This window comes from Ornithorhynchus anatinus, chromosome 5, assembly GCF_004115215.2.
Source record: "Ornithorhynchus anatinus isolate Pmale09 chromosome 5, mOrnAna1.pri.v4, whole genome shotgun sequence".
Lineage (NCBI taxonomy): Eukaryota > Metazoa > Chordata > Mammalia > Monotremata > Ornithorhynchidae > Ornithorhynchus > Ornithorhynchus anatinus.
The window spans coordinates 62,726,399-62,751,835 of record NC_041732.1 but is presented as its reverse complement, the minus strand read 5'-3'; the positions used below and the strand labels follow the sequence as shown (position 1 = coordinate 62,751,835).

Below are 25,437 nucleotides of genomic sequence, written 5' to 3'. Positions count from 1 at the left end.
ATCCCATGTATACATATCCACTGTAGGGCCGTCCAAAGACTAAACAATAAGAACAACAGTGGTATTTTTAAGTGCTTACTATATGCCATGCACTGTAAGCGCTGGGGTAGAAACAAGACAATCAGGTTGGCAGAGTCACTATCCCGTACGGGGCTCACGGTCTAAGTAGGTGGGAAAATGTGAATTTTCTGAAAAGAATAACATGGCATTTAAGGTATTAAACCAGTCGCAAAATCTTTAAAAGGATCTAGTCCTCAAAGTATTAAAATATCACATTTGCTTTAAAGAAGATGACTGTAAGGTCTCCAAAGGGGACTAGCCCAGCACTAAAATGAGCGTGGGAAGGAGTGCTGACTGTCCTCAGATTTGGTGAAAGTTGGAACTGATTAAAACAAAAAATTGTTCAGGCTGTGAAAATGAACTTCCTGGAATGAAATCTTACAGCAAAACTTGCCAAAATACAAAGCTGACCTACCCTGATCAACACTCCAGCGTTTAGAACAGTGCTTGGCACACAGTAAGTCCTTAACAAATACCATCATTATTATGGTAAGTAAAATCTGAAGAAAAATGACAGTGATGGAAAAAGTTTCCAGACCAAATTCTGAAGATCAAAACATGCATAGGTGAAGGAATACTGAAGGAATAAAATTGAAACGCAAAGGGAAACCAGGTAAAATAATTAGAAGGAAGAAGAAAAGAATGAATTATTGAAAGTGGATGGGTCAGGAATAGGCAAGACGCCCACCTCCTTGAGCAGGGCTATAGAAAATTCTACTGTTTGGGGAAAAATACTAAGTAATTTTAAGAAAAAGCCAGGGAGGCAGTCCAGCAGATAGCACTGTCCAGGAGAAAAGATGTTTCTGGAGACTGACAGATTACCAGGTAACAACTTAAAAAGAAAGTGATGCTGAAATGAAGAACAAATGACATTCTCCCCTCCCCCCAAGCCTGGGAATCTTGCAGAGGAGAAAAGCCTTAAACAGAATACTGCTAACGAGAACATCAATCTATCGCGGGACAATGTTCGGGGCACTTTGCTTGGGGATAATTTAGCCGAGTACCGGAGACCAAACATCTAAAGAGGATGAGAGCGGAGCGGTGGTCAAAACCTGGAGCCCAATTCTCCCGTTACTTGCAGTTACTACCTGGTTCTCAATCAGCTCCTTTTCGGGGAGCGTGAGCTCTTTCCAATCTCTGGGGAGGCCAGTTGCTACCCTCACCAAACGTCTAGACCCTGTAGCAATTCACAGAAAAGTTCCCACATGGACGGAAAGTGTTAAAATGCTCCTGCAAAAGGAACTCAATTACTAACGGGAAGGGAACTTTATTCCCATTTTCTCCCACTGCAGGGAGGTCCAGGTTCAAAAAGTCTGAAGAAAATTCTGGGGTCAAATTGCCTGTCATTCTAATCAATTTCTTCACAAACCCCGCTTAAAGGCATGCTACATATTGTCTAGCTACAGAAAATATAGCTGTCAGAATTTAAGGACTTGAATAGCTTTTTAAAACTACGTAACTAGAAAAGTACAAGTACAGATGATGCACAAGTGCCTTCCCCAGTATAGTAAAGAGGCTTATAAAGGATCTACCTATGCTCCCCTGCAGTAATTTTGCATAAAATGTATCTCATTCCAAAAAATCTTAAACTGCTTTAAAAGCTGTATGACAAAGAGGTATTTACTCACCTCTGGAACAGAAACACAGCAGCATCTCTGCAGGGCTTTGAGAAACGTAGGAGAGAAATAACTTCTCCAAATGAAACTGCAGTGGAAATTTAAGATGAGGAGAATCTAAATTCGAGGTAAATTTGAGAGCTTTCCATTAAATGCATGAGTCAGGAAATCCAAATAAGGCCACAAGGGCCTTAACTCATGAATTTTACAAGACTTGAGGGAGGGATGTCACAGGAGAGAATTTTAAAAATAGGTTGAAATGTGAGCTAACAAAGGGTAATTTTTAAAATACAGCCTAATCATCTATAGTACATTTCAACACATCCTTCTACCTGTAGCAAGCTGCAACAAAAGGGAAAAATTTCACATTTTTCAATTATAGGTCAGAAACATGGCTCCAAACTCCAAGGTGTTTGCTCAAAGTTACAGATAATACATGTACAATGAATACAACAGGGCATATTAGATCACTTACGTTATTCCTCTCCTAAATGGCTATCTGTGCCTTCAAAAATAAAACTGCTGTGGGATGTTTAAAAAGTCTGAAGAAATTATCCTTGTCAGCCTCGGGTTGTCAGGACTCGGCAATCCAAGATATTTCAACTGCGTTAGCTAACTCTGCCTGTGACTCACTCTGAAAAATATTCTTCTCTGCTCTCTTGGACTTCTGAGAATGCTGAAAGCCCTAACTAGGGCATACAGTGTGGGAAGCAACATGACAGTGAATGAATCAAAGAAAAAGCACAATGAAAATATTTTTTCACTAATAAACAGTCAAAAAGAGTTTGGGTTTGTTTGGTTTTTTTAACCTACATCAGAGCTGGGTTGATTAATAGCTTCAAAACAACAGTGAGGGAAGCTTCTCTAGGGAAGAGACAGAACATAACACCGGCAAATACAGGATTTCATAAACTAGTCAAACGAGTGAAAGAAAGCTTGACAATTACAGATGCACCCCAAACTACCTTTTCTGAAAGCTACCTCTGTCTGGAGACAAAAAAAAAGGACAGAAATCTAAACATTTTCACCTTCTCTGGGCAACCAGGGTGAAAAAGGAGGGAATGATGTCATCGGTGTCATGATGTTGCATCAATCCCTGGTAATGTTTCAGCACAGAACAATCATTTGACGAAACCGTCAAACTGGGTCTTCCTACACACCTCTCCACAACTCAAATGCCTAACAAAGTGATTTTTTCAAATAACTCTAGCAGAGAACCCTTAATTCCCAGTTTAAGTATCCCTGTAGCAATGGCAATCAGCAGACGATATATACAGAGCCACAAACCTCCAAGAAAAGGCTTCTGATATCTCCAGCAATACCAGGAGGCGTGGCTCGGCCCACTTTCGGGACCAAACGGCCTGATGTTCTCTAGCCTTGATTTCCAAAATTTCTTATTTTGACTATGAAAAATATTTTAAAAGAAAGGAAAAGCTTATCAATAAATAAGGATTATGAAACCTCCTGAACAGCCATCCCTTAAAGTTGGAAGGTCTTGAAGCAGTGTGAAGCAGTGTGGCTTAGTGGCATGAGCACGGACTCGGGAGTCTGAGGACGTGAGTTCTAATCCCAGCTCCGCCACTTGTCTGCTGTGTGACCTTGGACAAGTCACTTTGCTTTTCTGTGCCTCAGTTCCTTCATCTGGAAATTAGGGATTAAGACTGAGCACCCCCAATGGGACAACCTCACTCCCTTGTATCTACCCCAGGGCTTAGAACAGTGCTTGGCACATAGTAAACACTTAAATACCATTATTATTATCATCACTAAAGGGGCAGTCGTAAGTTATAGATCTGGTAAAGCATGCAATAAAATTCTGAAGTTCAAACAGAATTGGAAAATCTCATCAACATTAATGGCCTGCCCCTTAAAGTAAAAATTTTGCTAAGTAGTAAATTTCACTACGGACTATCAGAATTGGGCATTTTTTATCCAAAGATCTCTACCCTTATTATACTTGGTCTGATCTCCGAAATGGTACAAACTAACACCACAAGTAAACCTCAGAAGGTATCCAATATGTAGGTGTCAACAGGACACAAGCCCAACTGAGAGGAGTGTTCCGCACACAGTAAGCGTTCAACAAATACCACTGACTGATTGAGAGTCTCTCTCAGAGGGGAGAACTCTAAAGCCATTCCAGTTTCACAAATGTCATTGAATCACTGTTTGAAAAAGCACTTAAACAAACAAGACGTTCCCCAAAAGCACATGCACCACCAATAAGTGAGAATGATTTTGATCCTGCAACACTTAAGAGTTCACCTTTAATTGACAGGAGAAAAGCCAAACCATCTTAACGAAAGGGAAGGAAAGCTTCATTTCTGGTGGAGCTCTGCGCTGAGTGCGTGGCTCAATGGAAAGAGCATGGGCTTGGGAGTCAGAGGTCATGGGTTCTAATCCTGGCTCCACCACTTGTCAGCTGTGTGACTTTGGGCAAGTCACTTCACTTCTCTGCATCTCAGTGACCTCATCTGTAAAACGGGGATGAAGACTGTAAGCCCCACGTGGGACAACCTGATCACCTTGTATCCCCCCAGCGCTTAGATCAGTGCTTGGCACTTAGTAAGCGCATATCAAATGCCATCATTATTATTATTAATCAACAGCAGGGGATAAAAACCATCAAGGGGCTAATCCTTTGGTAGCAAAGGTCATCCTACAGCTGGGCTTCCTTAACCCCGCATCTGCAATCACCAACACTGGGATATTCGTTAAGCCCTTCCGATGGGTCAGACACTGCTCTGAGCGCTGAAATCCGATGGGGACCCGACAGATGTTTGCCACGTCCTTATTTCTCCACCCCCAGGTCTTCTTCAGGCCAACCGATCTTCCCCAGAGAAGGCTTCCAGTTCCATACTGGACTTCCTTCTTAAGTGGATGAGGATGCGGTCCCGCTTTCTTCCCAGGAATAGGGTCGGGAAGGAGGGATCCCACTGCTTCCCAAACCTTTGCCCTTCCTTTTCTGACCCGATCCTCACATCCCAAGCCCCCTGGACGAGCTGAAGGGGCGTGGGAAGGCTGCCTTGGGCTTGCTCTCCCTTCCCAGCTCAGAGGGTCCGGGTGGGGTAAAATTCATTCATTCATTCAATCGTATTTATTGAGCGCTTACTACGTGCAGAGCCCTGGACTAAGCGCTTGGAATGGACAACTGGGCAACAGATGGAGATCATCTCTGCCCCACGACGGGCTCCCAGTCTAATCGTGGGAGACAGACAAGAAAACAAAACATTCACTCATTCAATCATACTTACTGAGCGCTTACTATGTGCAGAGCACTGGACTAAGCACTTGGAAAAGACAACTGGGCAACAGATGGAGATCATCCCTGCCCCACGACGGGCTCCCAGTCTAATCGGGGGAGACAGACAAGAAAACAAAACATTCACTCATTCAATCATACTTACTGAGCGCTTACTATGTGCAGAGCACTGGACTAAGCGCTTGGAATGGACAATTGGACAAGAGATGGAGATCATCCCTGTCCCACGACGGGCTTACAGTCTAATCGGGGGAGACAGACAAGAAAACAAAACATTCACTCATTCAATCATACTTACTGAGTGCTATGTGCAGAGCACTGGACTAAGCGCTTGGAATGGACAATTGGACAACAGATGGCGATCATCCCTGCCCCACGACGGGCTCCCAGTCTAATCGGGGGAGACAGACAAGAAAACAAAACATTCACTCATTCAATCGTATTTTTTGAGCACTGACTCTGTGCAGAGCACTGGACTAAGCGCTTGAAATGAACAACTGGACAACAGATGGAGATCATCCCTGCCCCACGACGGGCTCCCAGTCTAATCGGGGGAGACGGACAAGAAAACAAAACATTCACTCATTCAATCGTATTTTTTGAGCACTGACTCTGTTTAAAGCACTGGACTAAGCGCTTGGAATGGACAACTGGGCAACAGATGGAGACCCTCCCTGCCCCAACGACGGGCTCCCAGTCTAATCGGGGGAGAGCAGAACGAAACGAGACCACATAATCACGATAAACAGAATCAAGGGGCTGGACACCTCATTAACAACCTAAACAGGGTAATAAATAACCGATCCAAATGAGCACCGTGCAGAGAGGAGGAGGAGCAGAGGGAAAGGGGGCTCAGCTGCGGGGAGGGGGAGGTCGCCCCTCCTTCTCCTTCCCAAATTCATTCCATTCGCTCAGTCGTGTCTCTTCGGCGCCTGCTGGGTGCTGAGCCCTGGCCTAAGCGCTCGGGAGGCTCGGAGGGAGGCCCAAGGGGGGCACCCAAGTCGCCCCAACGTTTCGCATCCTGGATGGGAGGAGGGAGGGGAGGAAGAGGAGAGGGAGGGGAGGAAGAGGAGGGGAAGAAGGGGAGGTTGGCCGCCCAGAAAGGGCAGGGGGAGCCGGTCCTTGCCGCCACCACCACCACCGCCGCCACCACCATCACCACCGCCATCATCATCGTCATCGCCGCCGTCGCCACCTTCCTCACCTGCCGGTTGTTCGGGGCCGGCGTGCGGACCCCGGGCCGGCCCGTGGGCCCCGGCGGCGGCTCCTCAGGACCGGCTGGGAAACCACCCGCCCGGCGCCGCCATCTTCCTCGTCGCCGCCGCTCGGGCTGAGGGAGGCCCGCGGCGGGCGCGCGCCTGTGCGTGCCTGCCGCCGGGAGCGCGCACGTCGTCCTCCCCTCCCCTCCCCTCCCCTCCCCTCGGCGGCCTCCCAAAGGCCTACGCCGCCATGTTGGGAAGGGACCTGTCCTTCCCTCAGCCCGCTTGCCTTCGTTCATTCAATCCTATTTATTGCGCGCTTACTCTGTGCAGAGCACTGGATTCAGCCAGTCATATTTATTGAGCGTTTACTCTGTGCAGAGCACTGGACTAAGCGCTTGGAATGGACAGATTCTCTTCCCCTCTTCAAAACCCTACTTAAAACTCACCTCCTCCATGAGGCCTTCCCAGACTGAGCTCCTCTACTCCCTCTCCCGCCCCCCTTCACCTCTCCGCAGCTTAACCCTCTTTTCCCCCCATTTCCCTCCGCTCCTCCCCCTCTCCTTTCCCATCCCCTCAGCACTGTACTCGTCTGCTCAACTGTATAAATTTTCATTACCCTATTTATTTTGTCAATGAAATATACATCGCCTTGATTCTATTTAGTTGCCATTGTTTTTACGAGATGTTCTTCCCCTCGACTCTATTTATTGCCATTGTTCTTGTCTGTCCGTCTCCCCCGATTAGACCGTAAGCCCGTCAAACGACAGGGACTGTCTCTATCTGTTGCCGAGTTGTTCATTCCAAGCGCTTAGTACAGTGCTCTGCACATAGTAAGCGCTAAATAAATACTATTGAATGAATGAATGACAAATCGGCAACAGAGACAGTCCCTGCCCTTTGACCTGGCTTCCAGTCTAATCGGGGGAGACGGACAAAAACAGTAGCAATAAATAGAATCAAGGGGATGAACATCTCATTAAAACAATAGCAATAAATAGAATCAATAGAGGATCTGTGGACCCTTCCAGTGCTTAGCACAGGGCTCGGTGCCTAGTAAAGCTTAACGTTCTTCGTGCAGTCGTATTGATTGAGCGCTTACTGGGCGCCGAGAACTGGACTAAGCGCTTGGAATGGGTAATAGGGCAACAGAGTGACCATCCCTGTTCAACGATGGACTTCCAGTCTAGAAGGGGAGAAGCAGACAACTAAACCAAACATTTATTCAATCGGATTTATTGAGCGCTTACTACTTGCAGAGCACTGGACTAAGGGCTTGGAATGGATAATGGGGCAACAGAGAGATCATCCCTGCCCAACAATGGGCTCCCACTCTAAGAAGGGGGGAGGCAGACAACTAAACCAAACATTCATTCATTCAATCGGATTATTGAGCGCTTACTATGTGCAGAGCACTGTATTCATTCAATCGTATTTATTGAGCACTTACTATATGCAGAGCACTGGACTAAGCACTTGGAATGGATAATGGAGCAACAGAGAGACCATCCCGACCCAACGATGGGCTCCCAGTCTAGAAGGGGAGAGGCAGACAACTAAACCAAATATTCATTCGTTCAATTGGATTTATTGAGCGCTTCCTATGTGCAGAGCACTTTATTCAATCGTATTTATTGAGCACTTACTATGTGCAGAGCACTGGACTAAGCGCTTGGAATGGACAATGTGGCAACACAGAGACCATCCCGCCCAACGACAGACTAACAGTCCAGAAGGGGGGAGGCAGACAACAAAACCAAACATTTATTCATTCAATCGCATTAATTGAGCACTTACTATGTGCAGAGCACTGTATTCAATCAATCGTATTTATTGAGCGCTTACTATGTGCAGAGCACTGAACTAAGTGCTTGGAATGGACAGTGTGGCAACAGGTAGAGACAATCCCTGTCCAACAATGGGCTCACACTCTAGAAGGGGGGAGGCAGACAACGAAACATTAATTCATTCAATCGTATTTATTGAGCGCTTACTATGTGCAGAGCACTGTATTAATTCATTCAATTGTATTTATTGAGCACTTACTACATGCAGCACATTGGACTAATCGCTTGGAATGGACAATGCGGCAACAGAGAGAGACCATCCCTGCCCAACAACGGGCTGACAGTCTAGAAGGTGGTGGGGGGACAGACAACAAAAGCAAACATTCATTCATGCAATCATATTTATGGAGCACTGTACTAAGCGCTTGGAATGGACAATGTGGCAACATAGAGACCATCCCTGCCCAACTACAGACTCACAGTCTAGAAGGGAGGAGACAGACAACAAAACAAAACAAAACATTCTTTCATTCAATCATGTTTATTCATTCATAACCTATTTTTTGAGCGCTTTCTATGTGCAGAGCACTCTACTAAGCACTTGGAATGTACAGTGCAGCAACAGAAAAAGAGACAATCCCTACCCAACAATGGGCTCCCAGTCTAAAAGCGGTGAGACAGACAACGAAACAAAACAAGTAGACAGGTACAAGTAGACAGGCAACACTACCGTCAAAATAGATAAATAGATAAATGCACATCATTAATAAAATAAATAGAGTAATAAATAATATACACAAATAGGCACAAGTGCCATAGGGAGGGGAAGGGGGAATGGGGGAATGGAGAGGGGTGGAGAGGAAGAGGGAAAGGGAGGGCTCAGTCTGGGAAGACCTCTTGGAGGAGGTGAGCTCTCAGTAGGGCTTTGAAGAGGGGAAGAGATTTAGTTTGGCGGAGATAAGGAGGGAGGGCGTTCCAGGTCTGCGGGAAGATGTGGGCCAGGTTTCGACGACGGGACGGGGGTGAACGAGGCCCAGTGAAGAGGTGAGCGGAAGAGGAGCAGAGTGTACGGGATGGGCTATAGGAGGAGAGAAGGAGCAAGAATGGAGACGGCGAGAGGGCAGAGTGGGACCTGAGGAGAAACCACCATTTTTCCTCAGCGGCAACTGAATACCCACCTGCCAAGTTAACAGCGCTTAACACAGTGCCAAGCCCATAGCAATCTCTTGGAGGTGTCACCTTTGGACCTTTGATATTCGTCCCAACCCCCACAACACTTTTTTATATTATTTGTTTAAGCGCTTACTATGCGCCAGGCACTGTATTATGCGCTGGGGGAGAGTCAAGCTAATGGGGTTGGACACAGTCCATGTCCCGCATGGGGCTGAGAGGGTCCTCGTTTTGCAGATGAGGTAACTGAGGCGCAGAGAAGGGAAGTGCCTTGGTCTGTTTGTTGTTACATTGTACTCTTCCAAGTGCTTAGTATAGCGCTTTGCACACCGTGAGCGCTCAATAAATACGATTGAATGAATGAATGAACTTGACCAAGGTCACACAGAAGATAAGTGGCGGGGTCAGGATTAGAAACCAGGTTCTTCTGACTCCCAGGCCTGTGCTCTCTCTACTAGGCCATGCTACCTCTCTGTTATGTATATATCTTTAAATTGTGTAGTATGAATTACTTTTATTAATATCTGTCTCTCCCTCTAGATTGTGAACTCATTATGGTTAGGAAATGTGTCTACTAATTCTGTTGTACTGTCCCAAGCACTTAGTACAGTGCTGTGCACATAGTAAGCACTCAATAAATTCATTCATTCAATCGTATTTATAAAGCACTTACTGTTTACAGAGCACTGTACAAAGCGCTTGGAAAGTAAATTTCAGCAATAAAGAGAGATAATCATTCAATAGTATATATTGAGCTCTTACTATGTGCAGAGCACTGTACTAAGTGCTTGGAATGTACAATTCGGCAACAGATAGAGACAATCCCCGCCCAGTGATGGGTTTACAGTCTAATCCCTGCCTATACCAGGCTAGAAGACACCAGTGATTGGTTGATAATTAGCACTTAACAAATACCACCCCACAAAAAATATTTCTCAACCTAAACCAGATCCATCTGGGAAACAGGCCATGCAGGCTTACTTCAGGGGGCTGTGAATTTGGCACTGGGCACCCCGATTCCTTGCTCTGAGTCAGTGCTCCAAGATTTACGTGAGCAGGTCCTCCAGAATAAGGTAGATACCCTGAATAGCGTCTGGGGCCACCACATCAAAAGGTTGGCTATTGATGGCCCTTGGCATACATCAGAGACCTACAGGATATCACGTGGGTTAAGCTGGGCCAGCAGCATAACATAATGACATCCTGTGAAATGCTTCCTGGATGTGCACCCCAATCTAGAGGGTTTCTTCAGAGGTGGCCAGTTACCCCGTTTTATATTGAACAGTCTGCTTCCTGTGTGATGTGGATTTGGCACCTCACCTCTTTAGTTCCGGTATTATTATGATTTTCAGTGATGAGACTTCCTCTGCTCTGCCTCCTGAAACTGAGTTTCACAGTCCAGAAGCAGCCGTCACGTTCAGGGGGACGCGAGAGGGGAATGCAACGTCTCTGGAGCAGTTGGGGAAGATGAGGTACCTCAGAGAAACGATCTAAGTTGGAGCTGGTGCGAGTAAACTCCCACAGAATGGTGTCCCGGTGACACCGTCACGTTACTCTATATGCTGATATGACATGTGATGCCACATGGATCTTGGGGCTTTTTGAGTGCCATCCTGGCCACCCTACCCCAAACCACCCCACGAGCTTCGAAGCCATGATGTTCCCCCTTCCTGCTGCCCCTAAACATGGGCACTACTTCCAAGCCCCAGGAGCAAGAGCCGAGTGCTTAAAAATACTAGATATAAGAGTATCTGTTGCCTTATCTGTACCAGACAGAGAGCAAGCCAACTGAAAAAAACCACACCTATAAACTAGACCTTTAATAAACAAACTAGACCGTAAGCTCGCTGTGAGCAGGGAAGTGTCTATTGTTGTACTGTACTCTCCCAAGTGCTTAGTACAGTGCTCCACACATGGTAAGTGCTCAATGAATATGATTGAATAAATGCATGAATAATAAGCAGCACTTTGGGGCCACCTCGGTGTGGATCTAAGCCCCATCCTAGTTTCAAATCAAAATGGCCTCACTTTTCAAAATACCTAGAATCCTCCTTTTTCTAAGAATAAGTTCACACCTTGTCATATCAGAAACTGGTTTTGCAGGTTGCCAAGGAAATCGAAGGTTGCATATGAATTGGAGCAGCTTTCGAAATCCAATGCGCATTACCTCCATGAAACTGCTCTTCCTGAGAATTCCTTCCTGGCTGAGTTGACACTGTTTTTGGCTAAGGATCACCAATCCAAGAACACATTCCAAGCACTTGAAGAAGAAAACTTTGACTATGTTTGGCGTTAAACAAATAGCTCCAGACCAAAATAAAGTAATACGGAGCTGTAAATGTTGCTGAGATGAGATTGCATCTGATAGTGTGAGTGTCTTTCAGAGATCATCTTTTGCACACTTGAAAAGCAGTAAAGTAACTTTTGGTTTCCGAGCTCGTTGTGGGCAGGGAATGTGTCTTCCACCTGTTATACTGTACTTTCTCAAGCGTTTAGTACAGTGCTTTGCACACAGTAAGAACTCAATAAATATGACTGATTGATTGATTGATTATCATTCGGGTAGGAGGGGAAAGAGATACTGCCCTATCTCCAGTAGGATATTAATCGAAGTTGTTTTTCGCAGTAGTGGTGATGCTTTGCAGTGTCATCCACATCCTCCCCCATTCCCTCTCCCAGCCCCACTGTGTCGACCAGGACGCGTGGTCAGATCGCTGGTGGGGAGAATGGATACCGTCTGGGATCACGTCACAAAATCTCTGAAACCTAAACAACAGCAAACAACTCTGTGCCATCACCCAGGAAGCCACTGATGAGTAGGATAACCAGAGTGGCTTAGAAAGTGTCAGGGGGCTAGAGGGGGTTAGGGGGAGAGAGGAGCTTTTCCATTTTCTTGCAAAAGTCTGGGGAAAAGCATAAAGTAAGAAGCAACCAATAAAACAAGGAACAACAGTAGCGACAATAAATTGCACATTTTTCTACCACGCAGCGAGACAGGCCAGAAATGGAAAACAGCAGGAACCTCAGAACAGGTCTTACGCAGGCAAGGTTGGCTTGTTTTTAGGGAGCAGTGCTGATGTGGGAAGCCTGATCCTAACAGTTACTTGACTTGAACCCAGTTACTGCTCTGATGAGGAGTAGAGAAGCAGGGCGGCTCAGTGGAAAGAGCACAGGCTTGGGAGTCCGAGATCATGGGTTCGAAACTTGGCACCGCCACTTGTCAGCTGTATGACTGTGGGCAAGTCACTTAACTTCTCTTTGCCTCAGTGACCTCATCTGTAAAAAGGGGATGAAGACTGTGAGTCCCATGTGGGACAACCTAATTCCCTTGTATCTACCCCAGCGTTTAGAACAGTGCTTGGCACATAGTAAGCGCTTAACAAGTACCATCATTATCATTATTATTATTAAAGATGGTATTTGTTAAGCATTTACTATGTGCCAAGCACTTTTCTAAGCCCTGACAACTGTACTAAGCCCTTGGGAGATGCAGCATGGCTCAGTGGAAAGAGCCCAGGCTTGGGAGTCAGAGGTCATGGGTTCGAATCCTGACTCTGCCACTTAGCTGTGTGACCTTGGGCAAGTCACTTTACTTCTCTGGGCCTCAGTTATCTCATCTGTAAAATGGGGATGAAGACTGTGAGCCTCACATGGGACAACCTGATTACCCTGTATCTAATAATAATAACAATAATGTTGGTATTTGTTAAGTGCTTACTATGTGCAGAGCACTGTTCTAAGCGCTGGGGTATACAGGGTAATCAGGTTGTCCCACATGAGGCTCACAGTCTTCATCCCCATTTTACAGATGAGGTAACTGAGGCACAGAGAAGTGAAGTGACTTGCCCACAGTCACACAGCTGACAAGTGGCAGAGCCGGCATTCAAACTCATGACCTCTGACTCCCAAGCCCGGGCTCTTTCCACTGAGCCACGCTGCTTCTCCAGCGCTTAGAACAGCTCTGCACATAGTAAGCGCTTAACAAATACCAACATTATTATTATTATTATAAAAGATGGTATTCGTTAATCACTTGCTATGTGCCAAGCACTGTCCTAAGCTCTGACCACTGTGCTAAGCCCTTGGGAGATGTATCAGACGGATTCTATCTCCTCTGATCCATCTCAGGATAACCTCTAAGTAAATCTCTGCCTCTCTAATCACCTTGAAAACGGAAGTTTTGGGGGGAGAATTTCCATCCAGTGGCTTCACGGAAAAGGTTTTCCAGGGCAGTTGCCCCCAATTAAATGGGATCAGCGGCCCACAGCCTCCCTCTTCTGGTGACATCTTGCTTTGCAAGCCCAGAAGCTTTGGGTTTTTTGATCATTTCTGACAATTTCACACCAAACTAATAATAATAATAATGTTGTTGCTATTTGTTAAGCGCTCACTATGTGCCAAGCATTGTTCTAAGCGCTGGGGTAGATACAGGGTCATATATCCCGCCGTCGACCCCCGGGCCACGTCCTCCCGCGGTCCCGGAACGCCCTCCCTCCTCACCTCCGCCAAACTGATTCTCTTCCCCTCTTCAAAACCCTACTCAAAACTCACCTCCTCCAAGAGGCCTTCCTAGACTGAGCTCCTCTTCTCCCTCTACTCCCTCTACCACCCCCCCCCTTCACCTCTCCGCAGCTAAACCCTCTTTTCCCCCCATCTCCCTCTGCTCCTCCCCCTCTCCCTTCCCATCCCTCAGCACTGTACTCGTCCGCTCAACTGTATATATTTTCATCACCCTATTTATTTTGTCAATGAAATATACATCGCCTCGATTCTATTTAGTTGCCATTGTTTTTACGAGATGTTCTTCCCCTCGACTCTATTTATTGCCATCGTTTTTGTCTGTCCGTCTCCCCCGATTAGACCGTAAGCCCGTCAAAGGGCAGGGACTGTCTCTATCTGTTGCCGACTTGTTCATTCCAAGTGCTTAGTACAGTGCTCTGCACATAGTAAGCGCTCAATAAATACTATTGAATGAATGAATGAATGAATGAAGGTTGTCCCATGTGAGGCTCACAGTCTTAATCCCCATTTTACAGATGAGGGAACTGAGGCACCGAGAAGCAAAGTCACTTGCCCACAGTCACACACCTGACAAGTGGCAGAGTGGGAATTCGAACCCATGATCTCTGACTCCCAAGCCCGTGCTCTTCCCACTGAGCCACGCTGCTTCTCTATCTGCTGGGTACTGTATATACTCCTACCTCAAGAGGAGAGCTCACATCCCACATCCAGTACAATATTATTTTTTTTTGCTTTTACGACTATACCTAGTAGGCAGGACATGAGAAGCAGCATGGCTTAGGGGAAAGAGCCCCGGCTTGGGAGTCAGAGGTCGTGGGTTCTAATGCCGGCTACACCACTTGTCAGCTGTGTGACTTGGGGCAAGTCACTTCACTTCTCTGGGCCTCATTTCCCTCATCTGTAAAAGGGGGTTAAGACTGTGAGCCCCACGTGGGACAACCTGATTACGTGTATCTTCCCCAGAGCTTAGAACAGTGCTTGGCACATTGTGAGTGCTTAACAAAATTCATTATTGTTATTATTATGTTCAATATCAGACTGCCTATAATAATGGTGATAATAACGGTAGAATTCGAAGAGGCCAGGCTAGAAGTCAGAGGTCATGGGTTCGAATCCTGACTCTGCCACTTATCAGCTGTATGACTGTGGACAAGTCACTTCACTTCTCTGGGCCTCAGTTACCTCATCTGTAAAATGGGGATGAAAACCGTGCGCCTCACGTGGGACAACCTGGTGACCCTGTATCTACCCCAGCATTTAGAACAGTGCTCTGCACACTTAACAAATACCAATATTATCATTATTATTATTATTATTAAGCACTTACTCTGTGTCAACACTGGGGTAAATCTGGGATTATCAGGTTGGATACAATCCATTTTCCACAGGAGAAGCGGTGTGGCCTAGTGGAAAGAGCATGGACCTGGGAGTCAGAGAACCCGGGTTCTAATCTCAGCTCCACCACTTAACTGCCATGTGACCTTGGGCACTTCACCTCTCAGTGCCTCAGTTACCTCATCTGTAAAATGGGGATTAAGATTGTGAGCTGCCTGTGGGACAATCTGATTACCTTATATCTACACCAGCATTTAGAACAGTTCTTGGCACATAGTAAGCGCTTAAAAAGTACCATTATTATTATTAAGTTAACTTCTCCATGCCTCAGTTACCTCATCTGTAAAAGACTGTCAGCCCCATATGGGACAGGGACTCTGTCCAACCCGATTTGCTTGTATCTACCCCAGCGCTTACTACTGTGCCAAGCACTCTTCTAAACGCTAGGGTAGATACAAGGTAATCAGGTTGTCCCACATGGGGCTTACAGTCTTCATCCCCATTTCACAGATGAGGTAACTGAGGCACAGAGAAGTTAAATAACTTGCCCAAGGTTGTGCAACTGGCAGAGTCGGGATTAGAACCCACCGTCCTCCGACTCCCGAGCCCATGCTCTTTCCACTAAGCCACACTGCTTATTATGAGGCTCACGGACTAAGAGGAGGGAAAACAGATATTTGATCCCCATTTTACAGATGAGGAAACTGAGGAACAGAAAAGTTAAGTAACTTGCCCAAGGTCATACATCAGATAAGTGGCAGAGATGGGATGAGTCCCCAGATTACTGTCCTTGGCTCTTTCCACTTGGGCACACTGTTGAATTGTTCCTCCCTATCCCTGTTCAGGAATCGCTGGGGATGGGATAATCTGATGTCCTGTTACTTTATGTCCTAGTTATCAATCCATTAACAGTGTTGACTGAGTGTTTGCTGTGTGTAGAGCACTGCAGTAAAGCCTTGGGAGAGTACAATACAATCGAGTCGGTAGACTCGTTCCATTCTTTAGAAAATAATGTTGGTATTTGTTAAGCGCTTACTATGTGCAGAGCACTGTTCTAAATGCTGGGGTAGATACAGGGGAATCAGGTTGTCCCACGTGAGGCTCACAGTCTTAATCCCCATTTTACAGATGAGGGAACTGAGGCACAGAGAAGTTAAGCGACTTGCCCACAGTCACACAGCTGACAAGCGGCAGAACTGGGATTAGAACCCATGACCTCTGACTCCCAAGCCCGGGCTTTTTCCAATGAGCCATGCTGCTTCAGAAAATAAGACATTATGTAAATTCAAGAACTTCTAATTAGTCTTTGCTTCTAAATTGTGCTCTTGTGAATATTAGGGAAAGAAACCAGCCCCAACCTCTCTTTCTCTACAGTCCTGCATTTCCTTCTGCCTCTTACTCGAATCTCTATTTAGATGTCCCCTCGACACCTCACATTTAGCATGTCTAAAACAGAGCTCTTCATCTTCCCACCCAAAACCTCTCCTTCCCCCGGATTCCCATCACTATAGACAACACCACTTTCCTCCCTAGCTCACAAGCCCATGAACTTGACATTATCCTCTAATTTCTTCTCTCATTAAGTCTGCATTTTCAGTCTGTTACCAAATCCTGCCAGTTCTACCTTCACAAGATCTCAAGAAACCACCCTTCCCTCCATCCAAAGTACTCCCCTGCTGAACCAAGCACTTATATCCTCTCATGCCAATCACATCGGCCTCCAGGCTGACCTCCCTGCCTCCTGTCTCTCCCCACTCTGGTCCATAAATCATTCTGCTGCCCCGATCACTCTTCTAAAGAAAACCCAGTCCATATTTCCCCACTCCTCAAGAACCTCCAGTGACTGTCCATCCTCCGCCCCATCAAATTGAAACTCCTTACTGTTGGCTTTAAAACAGTCACTCACCTTGACCCCTCCTAACTTACCTCACTGATTCCCTACAACCCCGTAGGTTGACTTTGCTCCTCTGACACCAACCTACTCACTGTATTCATTCAATCGTATTTACTGAGCATTTACTGCAGGCAGAGCACTGTTCTAAGTGCTTGGGAGAGTACAGTATAACAGACAGACACATTCTGCCCACCAAAAGCTCAGTCTAGAAGGGGACACAGACATTAATATAAATAAATAAATTAAATACATAAATAAATGCAAGATATATGCAGATGCTTTTATTATTATGGTATTTGTTATGCGCTTACTATGCGCCATACATAGGTGCTGTGGGGATGAGAGGGAGGATGAATGAACGAGCAAGTAAGAGTGGGGCAGAAGAGAGTGGGAGAAGAGGGGAGAAGAGGAGAGGAGGGCTTAGTCAGGGAAGGCCTCTTGGAGGAAATGTGCTTTCAATAAGGTTTTGAAGTGAGGGAGAGGATCTCAATCTCATTTATCTTGCCGTCAACCCCTTGCCCGTGTCTTGCTTCTGTCCTGGAACAGCCTCCTCCTTCACACCTGACAGATGATCACCCTCCCGCGTGAGTTTGCTTCATCTCCCCACTTGCAATACCTTATTAACATCACATTTCCTCCAAGAGCCCTTATTTCCTCTACTCCCTCTCCCTTCTGAGTCACTCTTACACTTGGATTTGTACCCTTTATTCACTCCACCCTGAGCCCACAACCCTGATATTCAAAGCTGTAATTTATTTTAATGACTGCCAGCTACTCTAGACTGTAAACTCCTTGTGAGCAGGGAATGTGTCTCCAAATTCTCATATTGTACTCTCCCAAGCACTTAGTACGATGCTCTGCACACCGTAAGCGCTCAATAAATATGATTGATTGATTGATTCCTTCCTAAGAAATCAAAATAGAAGGGATGGAGAGAGAAAAATGAAGAATCCTTAGCTCTTCAGCAAATTTCAGGAGCGAAGCAAATGAAAACCTTTTGAAAAGATGGCAAAATAGCTGGCACTACCAGACCCATCTTTAATATTCTCTGACTCTTTCTCCATCTTTCATTCTCTTGGTGTCCCCCAAAATTGTTCTGAGTCCTCTACTCTTCTCTTCTCACTCTACACCCACTCTCTTCAGGAGTTCCCAAACTCACATGACTTCAGCTACCACCAATCAATCAATCAATACCTTATTTAGCACTTACTGGGTGCAGAGCACAGTACCAAGCGCTTTGGAGAATACAGGATAGAGCACGGGCCAGGGAGTCAGAAGATCATGGGTTCTAATCCCGGCTCCACCACTTGTCTGCTGTGTTACCTTGGGCAAAGCACCTAACTTCTCCAGGCCTCAGTTCCCTCATCTGTAAAATGGGATTAAGACAGTGAGCCCTATGTGGGACAGGGAGTGTCCAACCCAATTATCTTGTATCTTGAGAAGCAGCGTGGCGCAGTGGAAAGAGCACGGGCTTTGGAGTCAGGAGTTCGAATCCCAGCTCTGCCACTTGTCAGCTGTGTGACTGTGGGCAAGTCACTTAACTTCTCCGTGTCTCAGTTCCCTCATCTGTAAAATGGGGATTAAGACTGTGAGCCCCACGTGGGACAACCTGATTCCCCTGTGTCTATCCCAGCGCTTAGAACAGTGCTCTGCACATAGTAAGCGCTTAACAAATACCAACATTATTATTATTATTACCCCAGCACTTACAATAGAGCTTGGCACATAGTAAGGGCTTAATAAATACCATAATTATGATCGTTGTTAATAAGAATAACAATAATGATGGCATTTGCCAAGCACTGTTCTAAGTGCTGGGGTAGATACAAGGTAATCAGGTTGTCCCGCGTGGGGCTCACAGTCTTAACCCCCATTTTATAGATGAGGTAACTGAGGCACCAAGAAGTTAAGTGACTTGCCCACAGTCACACAGCTGATAAGTGGTGGAGTCGAGATTAGAACCCACGACCTCTGACTCCCAAGCCCAGGCTCTTTCCACTAAGCCACGCTGCTTCTCGATATAACAGATTTGGTAGACATGTTACCTGCCCACAACAGAGTTTACAGTCTAGAGGGAGAGAGAGATATTAATATAAATAAATTATGGATATGTACTTCCATGCTGTGGGCTTGACAGAGGGGAGAAAAAGGGGAAAATCGAAGTTGCAAGGGCGATGCAGAAGGCAGTGGGAGTAAAGGAATTGGAGACTTAGTCAGGGAATGCCTTTTGGAGGAGATGAGCTTTCAAAAAGGCTTTGAAGGTGAGTAGTGTGATTGTCAGCTATGAAGTGGGAGGGCTTTCCAGCCCAGAGTCAGGAAGTGGGTGAGAGATTGGGCATGAAATAGGTGAGGTAGAGGTACAGTGAGTAGGTTAGCATTAGAGAAGCACAGTGTGCGAGGTGGGTTGTAGTGGGAGAGCAGAGAGGTGAGGTAGGAAGGGGCAAAGTGATCAAAGCACTATACAGAAGACTTCCAAATCTCTCTCCCTTGGCCGGGCCTTTCATCTCCCCTGCAATCCCTTATCTCCTCTTGCCACCAGGCTGTCTCCATTTGGAGGTCCCGCTGGCAATGCCAACTCCACATATATAAAACAGAACTCCTCATTAATTAATTCATTCATTCAATCGTATTTATTGAGCACTTATGGTGTGCAGAGCACTGTACTAAGTGCTTGGGAAGTATTCATTCATTCAATAGTATTTATTGAGCACTTGCTATGTGCAGAGCACTGTACTAAGCGCTTGGAATGAACAAGTCGGCAGCAGATAGAGACAGTCCTTGCCGTTTGACGGGCTTACAGTCTAATCGGGGACAATTTGGCAACAGATAGAGACAATCCCTACCCAACAATGGGCTCACAGTCTAGAAGGGGGAGACAGACAACCAAACAAAACTTGTAGACCGGTATCACTACCATCAAAATAGATAAATAGAGCCATAGATGAATGCATGTCATTAATAAAATTAATAGAGTAATAAATATGTACAAATATACACAAGCATTGTGGGGAGGGGAAGGGGGTAGAGCAGAGGGAGTAGGGAGAATGGAGGGGGAGGGGGATCAGAGGGAAAGGGAGGGCTCAGTCCGGGAAGGTCTCCTGGAGGAGGTGAGCTAATGATCGATCAGCAAGTGTAGTGAATGGAGCATGGGCCTGGGAGTCTGAAGGTCTACTATGTGACCTGGGGCAAGTAACTTCACTTGTCTGGGCCTCAGTTACCTCTTCTATAAAATGGGGCTTTAGTCTGTGAGCCCCATGTGGGACAGGGGACTGTATTCAACCAGATTTGCTTGTATCCATCCCAGCAGTTAGAACAATGCCTGGCACATAGTAAGTGCTTAACAAATACTTTCATTGTTATTATTATTATTATTACTATTATCAAGGTCCTGCATTTGCCCCCTTCCCTCCTCTCTGAATCATTTCAGCTGCAGGCCTGCCTCCGGTTACCAAGACAATCCAGTTCACAACATATCATCACTTTGTTTCTGTAGGAGTAGCTGAAAACGAGATGAAGCTACTCCTTTAGTGGGGTTGAGTGGGTTGAGAAGAAGGTAGAAAGCCCCTCCCAAGGGGGTTGCCACCCATTCTGATGTCTTTATCCTGTATTGTACTTTGATTGAATTAGATGCTGTACTGTATAAAAGAATCTCTGGTGTACTCAAACCAGAATAAATCTATCAGAGTAAACCAGAGTAAACCAGAGTAAACCAAAGTAAAACAAAGTAAACCAAAGTAAACCAAAGGCAGGGGCAATCTCAGCCTCTCAACAGCCTCTCCCTGACTAGAAGCACTAGAAGCACTAGAATGAGCTCTCTTATGCACCCCACACGTCCAATCCGTCACCAACACCTGCCGGTCTCACCTTTGCGACATCGCCAAGAACCTCCCTTTCCTCTTCATCTAAACGGCTACCGTGCTGGTACAAGCTTTCGTAATATCCCGACTGGATTACTGTGTCAGTCTCCTCTCTGATCTCCCTTCCTCCTCTCTCTCCCCACTCCAGTCTATTCTTCATTCCGCTGCCTGGATCATATTCCTACAGAAACACTCTGGGCATGTCACTCCCCTCCTCAAAAACCTCCAGTGGTTGCCTGTCAACCTTCGCACGAAACAAAAACTCCTCACTCTTGGCTTCAAAGCTCTTCATCACCTTGCCCCCTCCTACCTCACCTCCCTTCTCTCTTTCTACTGCCCACCCTGCACGCTCCGCTCCTCTGCGGCTCACCTGCTCACCGTCCCCCATTCACGCCTGTCCCGCCGTCGACCCCTGGGCCACGTCCTTCCGCTGTCCCGGAATGCCCTCCCTCCTCATCTCTGCCAAACTAACTCTCTTCCCCTCTTCAAAGCCCTACTGAGAGCTCACCTCCTCCAGGAGGCCTTCCCAGACTGAGACCCCCTTTCCCTCTGTTCCCCCCACCCTCTGCTCCTCCCCCTTCCCCTCCCCCCATTCTCTGCTCCTTCCCCTTCCCCTCCCCTCAGCACTGTGCTCATTTGTATATATTATTTATTATCCTATTTATTTTGTTAATGAGATGTACAGCCCCTTGATTCTATTTATCTTGATAATATTGTCTTGTTTTTGTTTTGTTCTGTTTTGCTCTGCTGTCTCCCCCGTTTAGACTGTGAGCCTGAACTGGGCAGGGATTGTCACTCTCTGTTGCCGAATTGTCCTTTCCAAGCGCTTAGTACAGTGCTCTTTACATAGTAAGTGCTCAATAAATACTACTGAATGAATGAATGAATGAATGAAGCACTAGTAATAAACTTCTCTCTGACAAACCCTGTTTAAACACAACACAGAGTTTATGAAGTTTTTATTTCACACCCCCTAAACCCACTCAGCATAACAATATAACAGATATATTCCCTGCTCACAATGTGCTTACAGTCTAGAGGAGAGGACAGAAATTAATATAAATTAAAATGTTACAGATATGTACATAAATGCTGAGGAGCTGGAGGGGGGATAAATAAAAGGAGCACATCAGGGCGACGCTGAAGGGAGTGGGAGAAAAATGTCTGGAACAACTGGCAAGGGCATCGGGCATCGGTGTCAGTAAGGTTGGAGAAATAATTTTGTCAGGATGAGAAGAGGGCAGAGTTAGAGCACTCAAGGATTAACTTGAGATAATAATAATAATGGTATTTGTTGAGCTCTTACTTTGTGCCAGACACTGTTCTAAGAGCTGGGGTGAATACAGGTAAATGAGGTTGGACACAGTCCCTGTCCCATGTGTGGCTGACAGTCTTAATCCTCATTTTACAGATGAGGTAATTGAGGCACAGATAAGTGAAGTGACTCGTCAAAGGTTAAACAGCAGACAAGTGGCAGACCTGGGACTAGAACCCATGACCTTGAGATTGCCATGGTCACCCTCATATCTAGATTTCCGCCAGCAGTGCTCTGCGACTCGTGCTCAGAAGCGAGGGAAGTGTATCGTGGCGGTGACCCGGGGCTGTGGCTTAATGGTATGAGATTGATGAAGGGCCAGAGGAGCGAGAGAGTTGAGTTTGGTGGAGAGGGTGGTGTTGAGGGTGCCATTTTGGTTACCAAGAGAAGGTAGTTTGGGTATGGAGGCTAAATGGAGTGCGATGACCTGAGAAAATTGGATGGAGTCAAAAGATTGAAGGTCTCTGTGGGAAAAACAGGACAGAATTGTGGGGAGGAGATGTGTGGGAGAGAAGGCAGTTGAGAAGATGGAAAATGAAAGGAGTTCAGAGTTCATTCATTCAATCACATTTATTAAGCACTTACTATGTGGAGAGCACTGTACTGAGCGCTTGAGTTATTGAAGGTAGGGACTGCACAAAGACTAGAGACCCTCTCTCCTCCTGCCGTCTTCAATTCTTCCATCTTTCTCAGCAGTATCTCAAGAGGAGATCTCCAACCTCCTCTCCAAATCTACCTTCCCCACCTGCACCTCCAATCCCAACCCAACACACCTTATAAAAACACCTGCCCCCCCCACTTCTCTCCTTGCCATCTTAAACCATTAATATGGTTAATGTCATTAACAATGGCATCTTCTCCATTGCTTTCAAACATGCTCATGGATCCCTTCTCCTAAAAAAACCTATCCTGGATCCCAAAGCTCCCTCCAATTATCGGTCCATCTCCCTCCTACAATTAGTCTCCAACCCCCTTGAGCAAGTAGTCTGCACCCACTGCCTCCATTTTCTCTCCTCTAATTCCTGTCCTCTCTAAGGTCACCAAGGACCTCCTGCTTACAAAATCCAGTAGCTGCTACACTCCATCCTAATCCTCCGTGATCTCTAAGCTGTCTTCGACACTGTGGACCACTCTCGTCTCCTGGAAACATTATCTAACTTTGACTTCACTCACAATGTCCTCTCCTGATTCTCTTCTTGTCTAGCAGTCGCTCTTTCTCAATCTCTTTTGCAGGCTCCTCCTCTGCCTCCGACCCCTTATCTGTGAGAGTCCCTCAAATCTCAGTTCTAGGTCTCCTTCTGTTTTCCATCTACACCCACTCCCTTGAAGACCTCATTCAGATCCACAGCTTCAACTACCATCTCTATGTGGATGATTTCCAAACCTACCTCTCCAAGCTATGACCTTTGTCTTTTTCTGCAATCTCGTATTTCTTCCTCCCTTCCAGACATCTCCATTTAGATGTCCCTTTAGCACCTTAAACTCCTCATCTTCCCTCCCAAAATTTGTCCTCCCGCTGTCTTTCCCATCACTATAGACAACATCATCATCTTCCCTGTCTCACAAGCCCATAACCTTGGCAATACCCAAAACTCATCTCTCCCATTCAATAAACATTATTCACTCTGACACCAAATCCTGTTTACCTCCACAACACTGTTAAAATCCACCTTTTATTCTCTACTGTTACCTTCGCCAGCTGTTACAGACATTTAATTCCCTCCTCAAACCCCCTACCCTCCCTCCTCCCCTATCCCAAGAAAATTGACACTATCAGGTGTGATCTTCCTAAAATCTCCCCTACCCCTCCCCAGTCCCTCCTTGCGCCTGCCCCTTCTTCAAGTCTCCCATCTTTCCCAGTAGTATCTCTAGAGGAGATCCCCTACCTTCTTTCAAAATCCACCCCCTTCACTTGTGCATACAACTCCATTCCTTCACAGCTTATCAAAACACTTGTCCTCTCTCTTCTTTCCTTCCTTGCAGCCATCTTCAACTGTTCACTCTCCAGGGGCTTCTTCCCCAGTGCTTTCAAACATGCCCATGTCTCCCCTATCCTAAAAAAACTCTCCCTTGATCTCACGACTCCTTCCAGTTTTTGCCTCATGTCCCTGCTACCATTCCTCTCCAAACTCCTTGAGTGAGTTGGCTATACCTGTTGTCTCTGACTCTTTTCCTCCATTTCTCTCCTTGACCCCCTCAAATCTGGCTTTCATTCCCTTCATTCCACAGAAACTGCCCTCTCAAAGGTGACCAGTGATCTCTTTCTTCCCCAATCCAATGGTCTCCATCCTAATCCTCCTTGGCCTCTCAGCTGTCTTCAACACTGATCACTCCTTTTCCCTGAAACATTATCCAATCTCGCCTTCACTGACACTGTCCTCTTCTGGTTCTTCTCCGATATCTCTGGCTGCTCATTCTCTGTTTCCTTCGTGGGCTCCTCCTCTGCCTCCCCACCCTCTAACTGTATGGGAGTCCCTCAGGGCGCAGTTCTGGTTGCTCTTCTATTCTCCATCTACACCCACCCCCTTGGAGAACTCACTTGCACCCATGGCTTCAACTATCATCTCTATGCAGATGACACCCAAATCTGCATCTCCAACCCTGATCTGTCTCCTTCTCTGCAGTCTCGTATTTCCTCCTGTCTTCAAGACATCTCTACTTGGATGTCCTCCCGTCACCTCACCTTAACATGTCCAAAATAGAACTCCTTACCTTCCCACCCAAACCCTGTCCTCCCCGTGAAGATGGCACCACCATCCTTCCTGTCTCACAAGCCCCTAATACTGACGTTATCCTTGACTCCTCTCTCTCTCATTCAAACCACATATTCAATCCATCACTAAATCCTGTTGGTCCCACCTTCACAGCATCACTAAAATCCGTCCTTTCCTCTTCATCCAAACTGCTACCATGTTAATCCAATCACTTATCCTATCCCACCTTGATTACTAAATCATCCTCTTTCCTGATTACCCAGCGTCCTGTCTCTCCCCACTCCAGTCTATATTTCACTCTGCTGCCTGAATTATTTTTCTGCAAAAACGTTCAGGACATGTTTCCTCACTGCTCAAGAAACTCCACATCTGCATCAAACTAAAACTCCTCACCACTGGCTTCAAAGCACTCAATCACCTTGCACCTCCCTCCCCCTGCAAAAAACACACCTCACTTCGCTACTCTCCTACTACAACCCAGCCCACACACTTCGCTCCTGTAATGCTCGTGTTATCACTGTATCTCAATCTTGTCTATCTCGCCACCAACCTCTCGGCCACTTCCTGCCTCTGGCTTGGAACGCCCTCCCTCCTCAAATCCGACTGACAATTACTCTCCCCCCTTTCAAAACTTTACTGAAGGCATATCTCTTCCAAGAGGCCTTCCCTCATTAAGCCCTCCTTTCCTCTTCTTCCACTCCCTTCTA

General features: G+C 46.2%; 1 protein-coding gene across 1 annotated transcript in view; it reads right to left on the bottom strand.

The window, feature by feature from the left end:
• Positions 1-6,261, bottom strand: part of FBXO42 (F-box protein 42) — a 106,729-nt gene extending 100,468 nt beyond the window's left edge. Inside the window, exon 1 of the mRNA XM_029064589.2 lies at positions 6,143-6,261. The gene's annotated coding sequence lies outside the window, so the exon portion shown is untranslated. The remainder of the gene's footprint in view (positions 1-6,142) is intronic.
• Between the last annotated feature and the right edge of the window lie 19,176 nt (positions 6,262-25,437).